We start from the raw sequence: 10,727 nt of genomic DNA on the forward strand, positions 1-10,727 counted from the left end.
ATAGGAGCCTAGGTAGAATCAGCATAGTGGCAATCGCCACCTTGCCGGGTGGCGAGAGCGGGAGCTTGTTCCAGAATTGTAGGGAGCCTTTTATGGAAGTTAGCGCCCTCCCCAGGTTCCCGTCTCTTAAGTCTTCTATGACATGATATATGTTTATCCCAAGATATTTAAATGTTGTCGGGCACCACTTTAGGTGCCCTACCTCTGGGAGATCTTGATTATTGGGAGCCCTTTTTGCCAGGGGGAACACACAGGACTTATCCCAGTTTACCACAAGGCCAGACAGGCCTCCAAATTCAGCCAATAAAGATATTACAGATGGGATAGTTGCACAGCCGTTCCTGATATATATCAAAGCATCATCTGCATATAATGAAATCGTGTGATATAACCCATTCCTAATAATTCCCCATTAGTGTTCCATGAGGCGTACTTTTGCCGCTAACGGTTCCATTGCTATGGCAAACAATAGCGGGGATAGGGGACATCCCTGCCGTGTCCCCCTGGAGATCGGGAAACTATCAGAAATCACCCCGCCCAACTTCACCCTCGCACTTGGGTTAGAATACAATGTCCGGACCCAGCGAATGTAATTAGGCCTATTCCCATACGGGCCATTGTGGCTATCAGGAAGTCCCATTCCAGCGTATCAAAGGCCTTTTCTATGTCTAGTGAAAGCACCATTTCCTCTTGTGCAATCTTGGGGGTGTCTCCTAATATACTCAGCAATCTGCGAATATTTAGAAAGGTGTTACGCTTTGGGATGAAGCCATTTTGATCTGCGTGAATCAATAGGTGCATGAGGGGAGCTAACCTATTAGCTAATATTTTGCCTAGTATTTTGCAGTCTGTATTTAACAGCGATAATGGTCTATAAGATTTAACATCCGTATGATCTCTTCCCTTCTTTAGGAAGTACCACTATCATAGCTTCCCTTTGAGACATAGGTAAGCTTTCTTTAGTCCACGCCTCTTGGAACACTCCTAGCAGATGGGATTTCAGGCTGGGTAGATAGGCTTTATAATATTCCGAGGGGAGGCCGTCTGCACCCGGCGCTTTGTTCCTGGGCAGCTGTGCAAGGGCTAGCTCTATTTCTTCTGTTGTTATGGGGGTTTCGATTCCATCTCTATCTGTTTGTGATAGTTGGGGTAGGAGAGGGTCCGCCAGAAAAGCCTCAAGTTGTGTAGCTGTGCACGAGGTACGTTTAGTGTATAAGTTTGAGTAGTAATTCCTAAACGTCTCGTTTATTTCTACTTGTGTAGTAGCCATCTCATGCGCGCCCACCCGGATGGCACCTATCGGAGCTTGCTGTCTATCTTCGCGGAGTAGCCATGCTAGCATTCTACTTGATCTATCACCTTCCGTTTGCAACCTAGTTAAGTGGTAGTTGTAGTCGTGACAGCGGAGCCTGCTATCTGCATCATTATATTTTGAGCGCTTTTCTTTGGAGCCATTTTGGCTCCTCCTACCTTACCTTGGACACATGATGCCATAACGACCTATTTTGGCTACTACATATTTCACTAAACCGAAATAACTGACCCGGATCACCACAGGAACACCAATGGATTATATGATTTTCTCAACCTCTTATATGTGAACCTCCTTTACCTACAATTTTGCCTTGAAAAAGTCCTTCAGAGGAAACACGTGTTGGCTGTTTGCGGGATGTAGATACCCACAAGGAATAAACCGTATTTCTTTGAAAAACACCATTGATTGAACCTTGGACTCTCATTTCCACTTTGGAATATACTGTTCGGACTACTTTCTGGAGTGCCCTGGTTTTTTTCCTTCAACAAATGCCCTATTGAATCATTTGAGAACATTTGGTCATAAAGTATCACCATTGAAGTTGCAGTACTGTCAGAAGACAGTGAAATATTTGGGTCTCCAAATTGAGAAAGGGTCGAGAACTTCCAGAGAAAGGATTACAATGATATTGCAGAGAAGTCCCCCGACTTCACAGAGAGATGTCAGGATGTTTCTGGGAATGGTAGGTTATTGTCGTCAGTGGATTCCAAATTGTGCTGAGATTTCAAAGCCATTGCAGCAGCTGACACATAAAGATGTCACCGATCCCATAACATTAGACCAGGAATAGATGAAAGCGTTCACTGAGTTGAGAGAGAGTTTGTGCAGAGCTCCAGCATTGGGTATTCCTGATTACACAAAACCATTCACATTGTTTTGTCATGAACGTGATGCATGTTCTTTGTCTGTCTTGACACAGGTCCATAGAGGTGCTTATCATCCAGTAGCATATTTTTCAGCTACCTGGGACCCAGTTACAGCAGCCTTGCCAGGTTGTTTGCGTGCAGTTGCTTAAAGTCTTTCTCAATGTGAGGGAGTAGTGATGGGATATCCCCTGATGGTAATGGTCTCTCACTCAGTTGAGATTTTACTACTGACAAGGACGAAAACTCAGTATTTGACTAGTGCCAAAATGACAAGGCATGAGACAAGCATTTTAGGTGCTCCAAATGTAACACTGAAAAGATGTACAGTGCTAAACCCGGCAACCTTACTTCCAAGAGATACTGTTGAAATTGTAAAGAGGAACACATTGAGCATGATTGTCTTGAAGTAACTGAGTTGTGCACAAAACAGAGACCTGACATCAGAGATACTCGATTGGAAGAAAGTGACCAAATTGTCTTTGTTGATGGTTCATGTCTCAGAGATGGTACAGGGACATTGAGAGCAGGCTATGCTGTGTGCATAATTACAGGTACTTTAGAAGCCTCTTGGCTTCGAGGAGTATATTCTGCACAAGTAGCAGAATTGGTTGCTCTTACTAGAGCGTGCCTGGTGTCTGCTAGATTGAGAGTCACTATCTTCATGGATAGACAATACGGATTTGGAATAGTTCATGATTTTGGCCAATTGTGGTCTCAAAGAAGTTTCCTGACCTCCGCTGGTTCACCAGTGAGAAATGGCGAAATAATAAAAGAGTTGCCGAATGCAATACAATTGCCTCAAGAAACTGCTGTGGTAAAATGCAGTGCACATCTAAAATCACAAGACTACGTGTCACTGGGAAATGGACATGCGGATCTAGTGGCAAGGTTTTGCACATTGACATGTAGATCGTTTAACGACAAGTGGAAATTGATGTCTGAAGAAGACATTACATGTACAAGTTTTGCATTAAAAGTGATTGACACAATGGAAGAATTGAAAACTTTGCTAAGTAATGTTGATAAAGAGGAAAAGCGCTCATGGCTGAAAATGAAGTGTGTCCAGAGACAGGATGAGTTATGGGTATCAGAAGAGGGTCAAATGGTTTTACTAAATAGTTTGTTGTCACAAATGGCGAAGTACTATCATGGTCAGGCACACATTGGGAGGGATTCCATGGTTTGTTTGTTCAAAATTGGTTGCTTTAACCCCAAGTTTAGACAAGCAGCAGAAGCAGTATGCCATCGCTGTGTTATTTGTCAGCAATTAAATGCAGGGAAAGGGACTGTGGTGAACTTGAGCCTCATTGGAAGAGCAGGAGGTCCATTCAGCAGAATTCAATTGGATTTCATTGAAATGCCTGCGTGTGGAGGTTTGAAATATGTGTTGATGATTGTGTGCATTTTTATTCATTGGGTTGAAGCGTACCCTACAAGAAGGAATGATAGCCTCACAGTAACAAAGCTGTTGCTTAGGGAATTGATACCACATTTCGGATTCCCAATCTCTTTAGAATCAGATAGGGGAACGCACTTCAATAATGAGGTGATTAATCTTTTGTGTGCAGCACTAAACATTGAGCAGAAGTTGCATTGTAGTTACCGCCCGAAGCATCAGGACTAGTGAAGAAAATGAATGGTACTTTGAAAACAAGAATTGCCCAAATGTGTGCAGCTACGAATCTAAAAAGGCCAGATGCTTTGCCTTTGGTGTTGATGTCAATGAGAAATACACCTGACAGGATGATAGGCCTGTCGCCCCACAAGATTCTTATGGGCAGAGCAATGAGGTTGCCAGCAGTTCCAGCCAATGTACTTGTCAATATAACAGATGATATGGTGTTGGATTACTGCAAGGGTCTGGCTGATGTGGTTCGCTCTTTTTATCAGCAGGTGGAGGCCACCACATTGCCACCAATTCACGATCCTGGGTACAACCTGAGGGCCGGCGACTGGGTTGTTGTCCAAAAACATGTTTGCAAGACGTATTTGGAGCCACGTTGGCGAGGACCTTACCAGGTGATTTTGACAACAACGACAGCTGTGAAGTGTGCAGGAATCCCAAACTGGATTCATGCGAGTCACACAAAGAAAGTGGCATGCCCACTGGATCATGAAGAAGCATTGTTGAGAGCACCAACAATTGCAAAGCAAGTTGCAGCACCTGAACCAGAAAAGGAACAAAGAGAACCTGAAATTGAACAAGAGCTTGTGGAAGATGGTTCTGTCAGCCCTGTAAGAGGCGAAAGTAAAGAATTACAGGAGGGTACTGGAGAATCAATCTCGACGGATGCAGCAGGAGAGCCTAGCACAACAGGGGTTCTCCCAGAAGCAGACGATTCTGAGAAACAAACAGAGCAAGTGCCAGACCAAGAAGGGGAAGGAGTAGAGCTGGATCAAAGCAAAAGTGATCGACTCCTACTGATCCTGTTGCAGGTCCATCAAGAGAAAACAACATAGAACAAGGAAAGGAGACAAGTCCGATCCCGAAGAAGATATTGACAGAAGGTTCAAGGAAAGGAGATAAATGGCCTGAATCGCAAGTAGATAAAAGGAAGGAAGTGGCTATCGATCAAACGATAGAGGAAGAAGTAAATACTACAAGAAAAGAAGAATTGAGTGAAGGAGAGTTGAGTGGTGATCGAAAGTTGAAGAGAAAGAGAATAGCCAGTCGAAGATACGCAGGTCCTGAATGGGCATATGCAATTACAAACGAATGGCAACATGAGTTTATGTCTTTTTGTTTTGATAGGGAAGTTCTGAGTCAATATTTTGATATGACTTGAAGGTAATCAAGGAGCTGAATTGTTGAAACAAATCTGAAAATATTGTGAGAAAAGAGACTGTTGAAAATAAATTGTAAAACACATTGTTAACCTGATTTGACGTTGAAACTCGGATGTGACAAGTTCTAATCTATTTTTTTTTTCATATATCTCTTTATTGGGTTTAATACAACCAAACATGACGAGATAGTGAAATACAGCAATAAAAAGAAAAAGAAGATAAGAAAATAAGAGATAATTCATATCGAAAAGAGAGAAAATAAAAATACAACATCTAACTATGCCACTTAACAAGAAATGTTATTCCAGTACAATTTACAGAGGTGGGGAACCATCATTTGGTTATAGGATCAAATGCTCCGCAGTGGGTTAGAGTGTATTTCCACCGCCTCTAGGTGTTCTCAGTGGTGCCACGCAACAAAGCAGGTGTAGCAGGGAGGAGCACCGCATATGTAGCAATAGCTAATGAGGGTATCAAGGGACATCATGTACGTGTGGGTATGGGCAATGGTGGGTCACCCCACCAAGAAGCAAGTGGAGTCACCAGAACAGCGTGGTCTGACCTTTAAATCCTAGAAGCAGCATAACTGCCCGGAAAGTGTGGTGGGGGTCCTGAAGTGCTCAGGGTGGACGTGTGTCATTTTTGGCTCCGATGTCTGCTAATCGATTTTGACAAGGGAAAAAGGGTTCCTGGATGCAAAACTGAACTGCTGAAAGAAGAATTTTTGATTCTGGCTGCACTTTTGTAAGTTACTTCTGCTTTCTGATTCTTTATAGATCATGGCTGAGTTCAATAACCAGGTTAGAGATGCTAAGCACTGTAAATATATGAACATTGGATTATGTGTGAGATTTAGTTCATAGTTGATTGTGGGTATGTCTATTCTTGATGCGAACGGAGCCAATCATACTTCTGCTTCTTAGATTACTACACTAACGGCTTTGGAGAAGTTTAAGTTAGATGAGAAATATTTGCATGATTATACTAATGCTGAAGGAAAACTTTCTTCTAACGTTTTCTATGGCTTGTTGAATGAGTATGTTGAGACGATAAATGCAAGGGAGTGTCTTGTGTGTACGCAAATTCCTTCGTCCGTCGAGGAAGGAGTTAAGTACCATAGTCTTCCATTAACCTATGGGATAAGCTGTAGTCTGCTACTAACAAGGTTCTATGACCAGGAATATATTCAATATTTTTACTCAAATCACAATGTAGTGTTTCCGTTTGTTCCTATTATTAGGTATTTGAGTGGAGTAACTAAAGATCATGACATAGTATTGGTTAGAGGATTCTTTGAACCTGCACTGACGTTTGGTACAGCTTATGCTTACAAAAACAATCTAACATGCTTGCTTACGCCTTTAGAGAAGTGCTTCTTGGTTCATACTGATGATAGGAGAAAAGCATTAAAAGAGAAATTAGAAAAGGGTTTAGAGAAAAGAACTTACAAGAATGATTATGCTTACACTGCAATTAAAACGCAAGGGAAATTAGCTCTGGGTGGATTACACGTAGGAAAGCTTTGTATATATAGGCCAAAGTCGTGCACTGACACTTTATTTGTGGTTACCAGTGAATGTAGGCATGTGTTTCTGTTTCAGAGTAAATGGACTTTTATGTTGAATGGTCAGGACCATGCAATTCCTGATGGCAGAACTCATAACTGAGAGAGAGGGTGCAAGGTGTCGTGACAGGCAGCTACTGCACCGGCTGGACCACATGTCTGCCTCCTTCATCAGGCTGGCTGTGAACACTACTGGCCTTTCAAGGCACACGGTCAGCCTCCAAGTAGATATGGGCCACTTTGCCAGTGATGTGGCACGTGGACTAGGACGTCTCAGCCACGCCGTAGATATCATGGAGGCACGGCAGGTGGCTAGGGGCGCGGCTGATACGCCACAGGACAGCGAGGAGGGCTCCACCATCAGCAGTGTCTCAGCCAGTGACACCAGGGTGTTGTGCAGTGGAAGCGCAAGGCAGGGCACTGCTGACACACCAGGTACCAGCCATGCTGGCCGAGGCTTGCGTAGAATATGAGCTCCACACTGTCCTGGGGTAGAGGCACATGAGGTCAATGTGTCCTCATGCCAGGTGGACTTTTACAGCCCCTGAACTGTTGTTAATGTATATAGTTTTTTTTGGTGCACATAATTAAATCACTTGTTAGTTCCACTTCACACCTGGACTCTTTGTGTGTGACATTAGTGAGTGTGGTGACAGTTAGCACGTACCTTCCAAAGTATTGGTTGGCAATGTGGTCCCGTCTCAGTCAGCCTTGATTTGCAATGCTTCTATCCCCATGATGGCGATGTGGTAGCTCTTGCTCTTCATCCTCCAAATCTGGGTCTTCTGGGGTGAGAGGTAGCCCACGTCTGGTGGCAATGTTGTGCAGGATAGCGCATGCGCCAACGATCTTGAAAGCTGTTATTGGGGTATACTGGAGGGCACCTCCACTTCTGTGGAGGCATCTGAATCTTGCCTTCAGCAGTCCAAAGGTCCTCTCTATGATATTTCTGGTCCTCCTATGTGCACTGTTGTATCGCCTCTCTGTCTCATTGCTGGGTGTTAAGTATGGGGTAAGTATCCATGGTCGTAGTGCATATGCACTGTCACCTGTGTGGCACAAAATGTACAATGTTAGCTGGGCATAGATGGTTTCCACAGTGACCTGTGTGTATGTCTGCAAGGTGTATTCAGCTATACCTAGGAGGTATCCGTCTCCAAACTCCCCACGTTCTAGGCGTTGGTGTATCCCACTGTGCCTGAAAATGGAGGAGTCATGTGTACTCCCTGGAAAATTTGGCAACCATGTCAGTGATAACATAATGGGCGTCACATACCACCTGGATGTTCAGTGAGTGGGTACACTTCCTGTTGCGGAACAGATATTCCAGGTTTCCAGGAGGGCAGATTTGTATATGTGTCCCGTCCACACACCCTATGACATGGGAAAGTTGGCAATCCTGAAGAATTCCAACTTGGTGCTGTTGATTTCTGCCTCATTCCTGGGTAGGTATATGTATCTGGACATATGTGTGTGAGTAAGGCATCTAGGAATGCCCTAAAGAACTGTGAGAGTGAACTTTGGGATACCCCACCTGCCACAGCAATGACCTCCTGATAGCTACCCAAGGCCAAGAGGTGCAGTGAGCATAGCACTTGCACATGCGTAGGGTTTGCGCAGCCGCGCACAGTCTGGCGTTGTAGCTGCGGATTGAGTAAATCTATTAAATCTAGTATTGCTGCACTGCTGAGTCTATATTTATAATAAATCTCCTCCTCAGTTTGTTGGAAAAGTGTCTGCCTGGTTCTGTATATCTTCTCCTGTCTCTGGCTCCTCCTCCTCCTCTGCTAGGCGGCGTGGGCTCTCCTCCTCATTCCTATCACATATATCTCTGCCATCTTGAGTAACCCAGGTGCCTTCTGGGTCTCCTTTTATTCTTTGGTTCTGTTACCACCTGCTCTGAGTTAGTGGAAATTTGGAAGTGCAAAATGGGCTTTTTGCGACTAGTCGCAATTTGCGAGTGGCTATTGCATTTGGTTTGCGACTCGCAAATTGCGACTTCCTATTAGCGGGTCGCCAAATGGGGTCGCTATTATTGCGAGTCGGTAATGGCTCGCGTCTCATTTTGCGAGTCGGAAATTGGATTTTTTCATCCCATTTCCGATTTTGCGGGGTCGCAAATTGCGATTCGGGCCATTTGCGATTCGCAAAAGTTTGCTACATCTGGCCCTTACTTACTAACCTGACTTATTCAAGTAGTGATTGGAAGGAATTGAAAGAACCAGGCATTTGGGAAAAGGTTGGAAAGGGGTTTGCTTCAGTGGGAAATTGGCTTAGTACTATTTGGAATGGGGTGCTATTAAAAATCATACAGGGAATAATGATTTTAATTGCTTGCATATTAGGAATATGGGGATTATGTAAATTGTGTCAAAAGATTAAATTGAAAAGGTCTCAAAATAATCAGAGGAGGGAAGAATGAAACAGGGAAAGAATCTATAGGGAAGATTTGAGAAGAAGACAAAATGCTGACGAAATAGAATTATGAAACGATAGAGGGGAAAAGTAGTGTGATGATATATTTAGTCATCAGAGGAGGGATTGTTAACGAAAATGTCTTAATTAGAAATTAATAACGAATGCTTATGAATTTTGAATAATTAAATTGATAGAAATGAATTAACGTAGAAAAATAATGTGCACATTTGTAATTATGACCTTGGAGATTGGCCATCAGTATTCATGAAATGTACTAAAATATCATTAATTCACATGAAATATTGAAAATGTATTAGATAATGTAGTAATATGTCATATTAAAAGTTATAACCTGTGTTCTGCAATAATTGTAGGCCTTAACTTAGCGAGTGTCTTGCCCTAGTCTTGCCAGGCCTCATGCAGAAAGCTGAATTTCTTAACGTCTAATGGAAAATGCTGACAAAGTGAACTGCTCATTGTTTTAATAAAATGTTCTGTGAGAACCGACAGACAGGAAATTATGTCCCTAGTAATGTAACTAATAATGTGTAACATGCATGAGATGTACTTTTCCAGGACTCGAACAAGAAAGACACTGACTGAAGAAGAAAATGCAACATTTTTTATACCTGACGAGCCGGATGATGAGAACATTGTAAAGCAGACCAATCAACAACATGTCAAATCAGGACAGTGCGCGCTCTACGGGCGACAAAAATGCAAAAACCCAGTCTTTATGCAAGAGCATAATTCATGCATTGTGTTTATATGCAGTATGTTAACCCTTTGCATTAACCTTGAAAAGCACTATTAATGATGTTTGCAATAACTGTTAATTTGCAAAGTATTGCTGCAGGCTTACTTGTGTTAGGGTGTGGTCCCTTTCTAGGACCTTCTAGAAGTTTCCCCTGCAGCATGACTGGGTGTGGTTTGTGGGCTGGGCTTGACTCTATATATGGGAGCTAGCCCAGCTCCACGTGCTCACTATTCAGAGGTCCCGGTGCAGAGCAGCAGCAACTTCCTGAGCTCCTGTTCCGGAGGCCTACCTTGATATTCCAGCCTGCCCTCATTATATTGGGGATCCTTGAGCAGGGCGGTTAGGCAGAGGTTGGGCTGGGCCTCCGATCCCCGTTCTCAAAGACATTGGAGTCTTGGGCCTAGTTGTGAAACTCTCTGTGTGCGTGAGTGTGATTTCATGGTATTTGCATATTCTTGTTCGAATCGGCAGAGTGCGCGATTCATTTCTAACATATAAACCTTGGCATTCAGATCGGCAACAGTGTGCGCGATCATTTCATGGCATTTGCATATTCTTGTTCGAATCGGCAGAGTGCGCGATTCAACCCTGGCATAAAACGCTTGGCTTTTAATTGGCAGTGTGCGCGATCATTTCATGACATTGAAAACTTTGGTGTGCTGTGTTTGTTGAGGTGCACACATTTATCCTGAGCTTTTGGATTTCTTTGAAACTCTTAATTCAAAGTGCGACATTCTTTGTGCATATTAAGTTCCTAATACAGTTCCTGTCGCTTCCAGGGAATGTTCAGATAGCCTTTGTCCTCATGTAAAAATGCAATGTTTATTCTGAAACATTATTGATGAAGGTTCTTGTATTCTAGACAGTATGTGATATTTCCTGAAAAGCTCATATGAAACATTGTATTAACCCATTCTTGATTTTTCCAGATACCTAGATTTCTTGAGGTCGAGTTATAGTCATTTCTTAGGTTATCCATGATTACAATATAAGAACTCTTAGAACCATAGTCTGTTGAAA

The sequence above is a fragment of the Pleurodeles waltl genome, chromosome 4_1, assembly GCF_031143425.1.
Source record: "Pleurodeles waltl isolate 20211129_DDA chromosome 4_1, aPleWal1.hap1.20221129, whole genome shotgun sequence".
NCBI lineage: Eukaryota > Metazoa > Chordata > Amphibia > Caudata > Salamandridae > Pleurodeles > Pleurodeles waltl.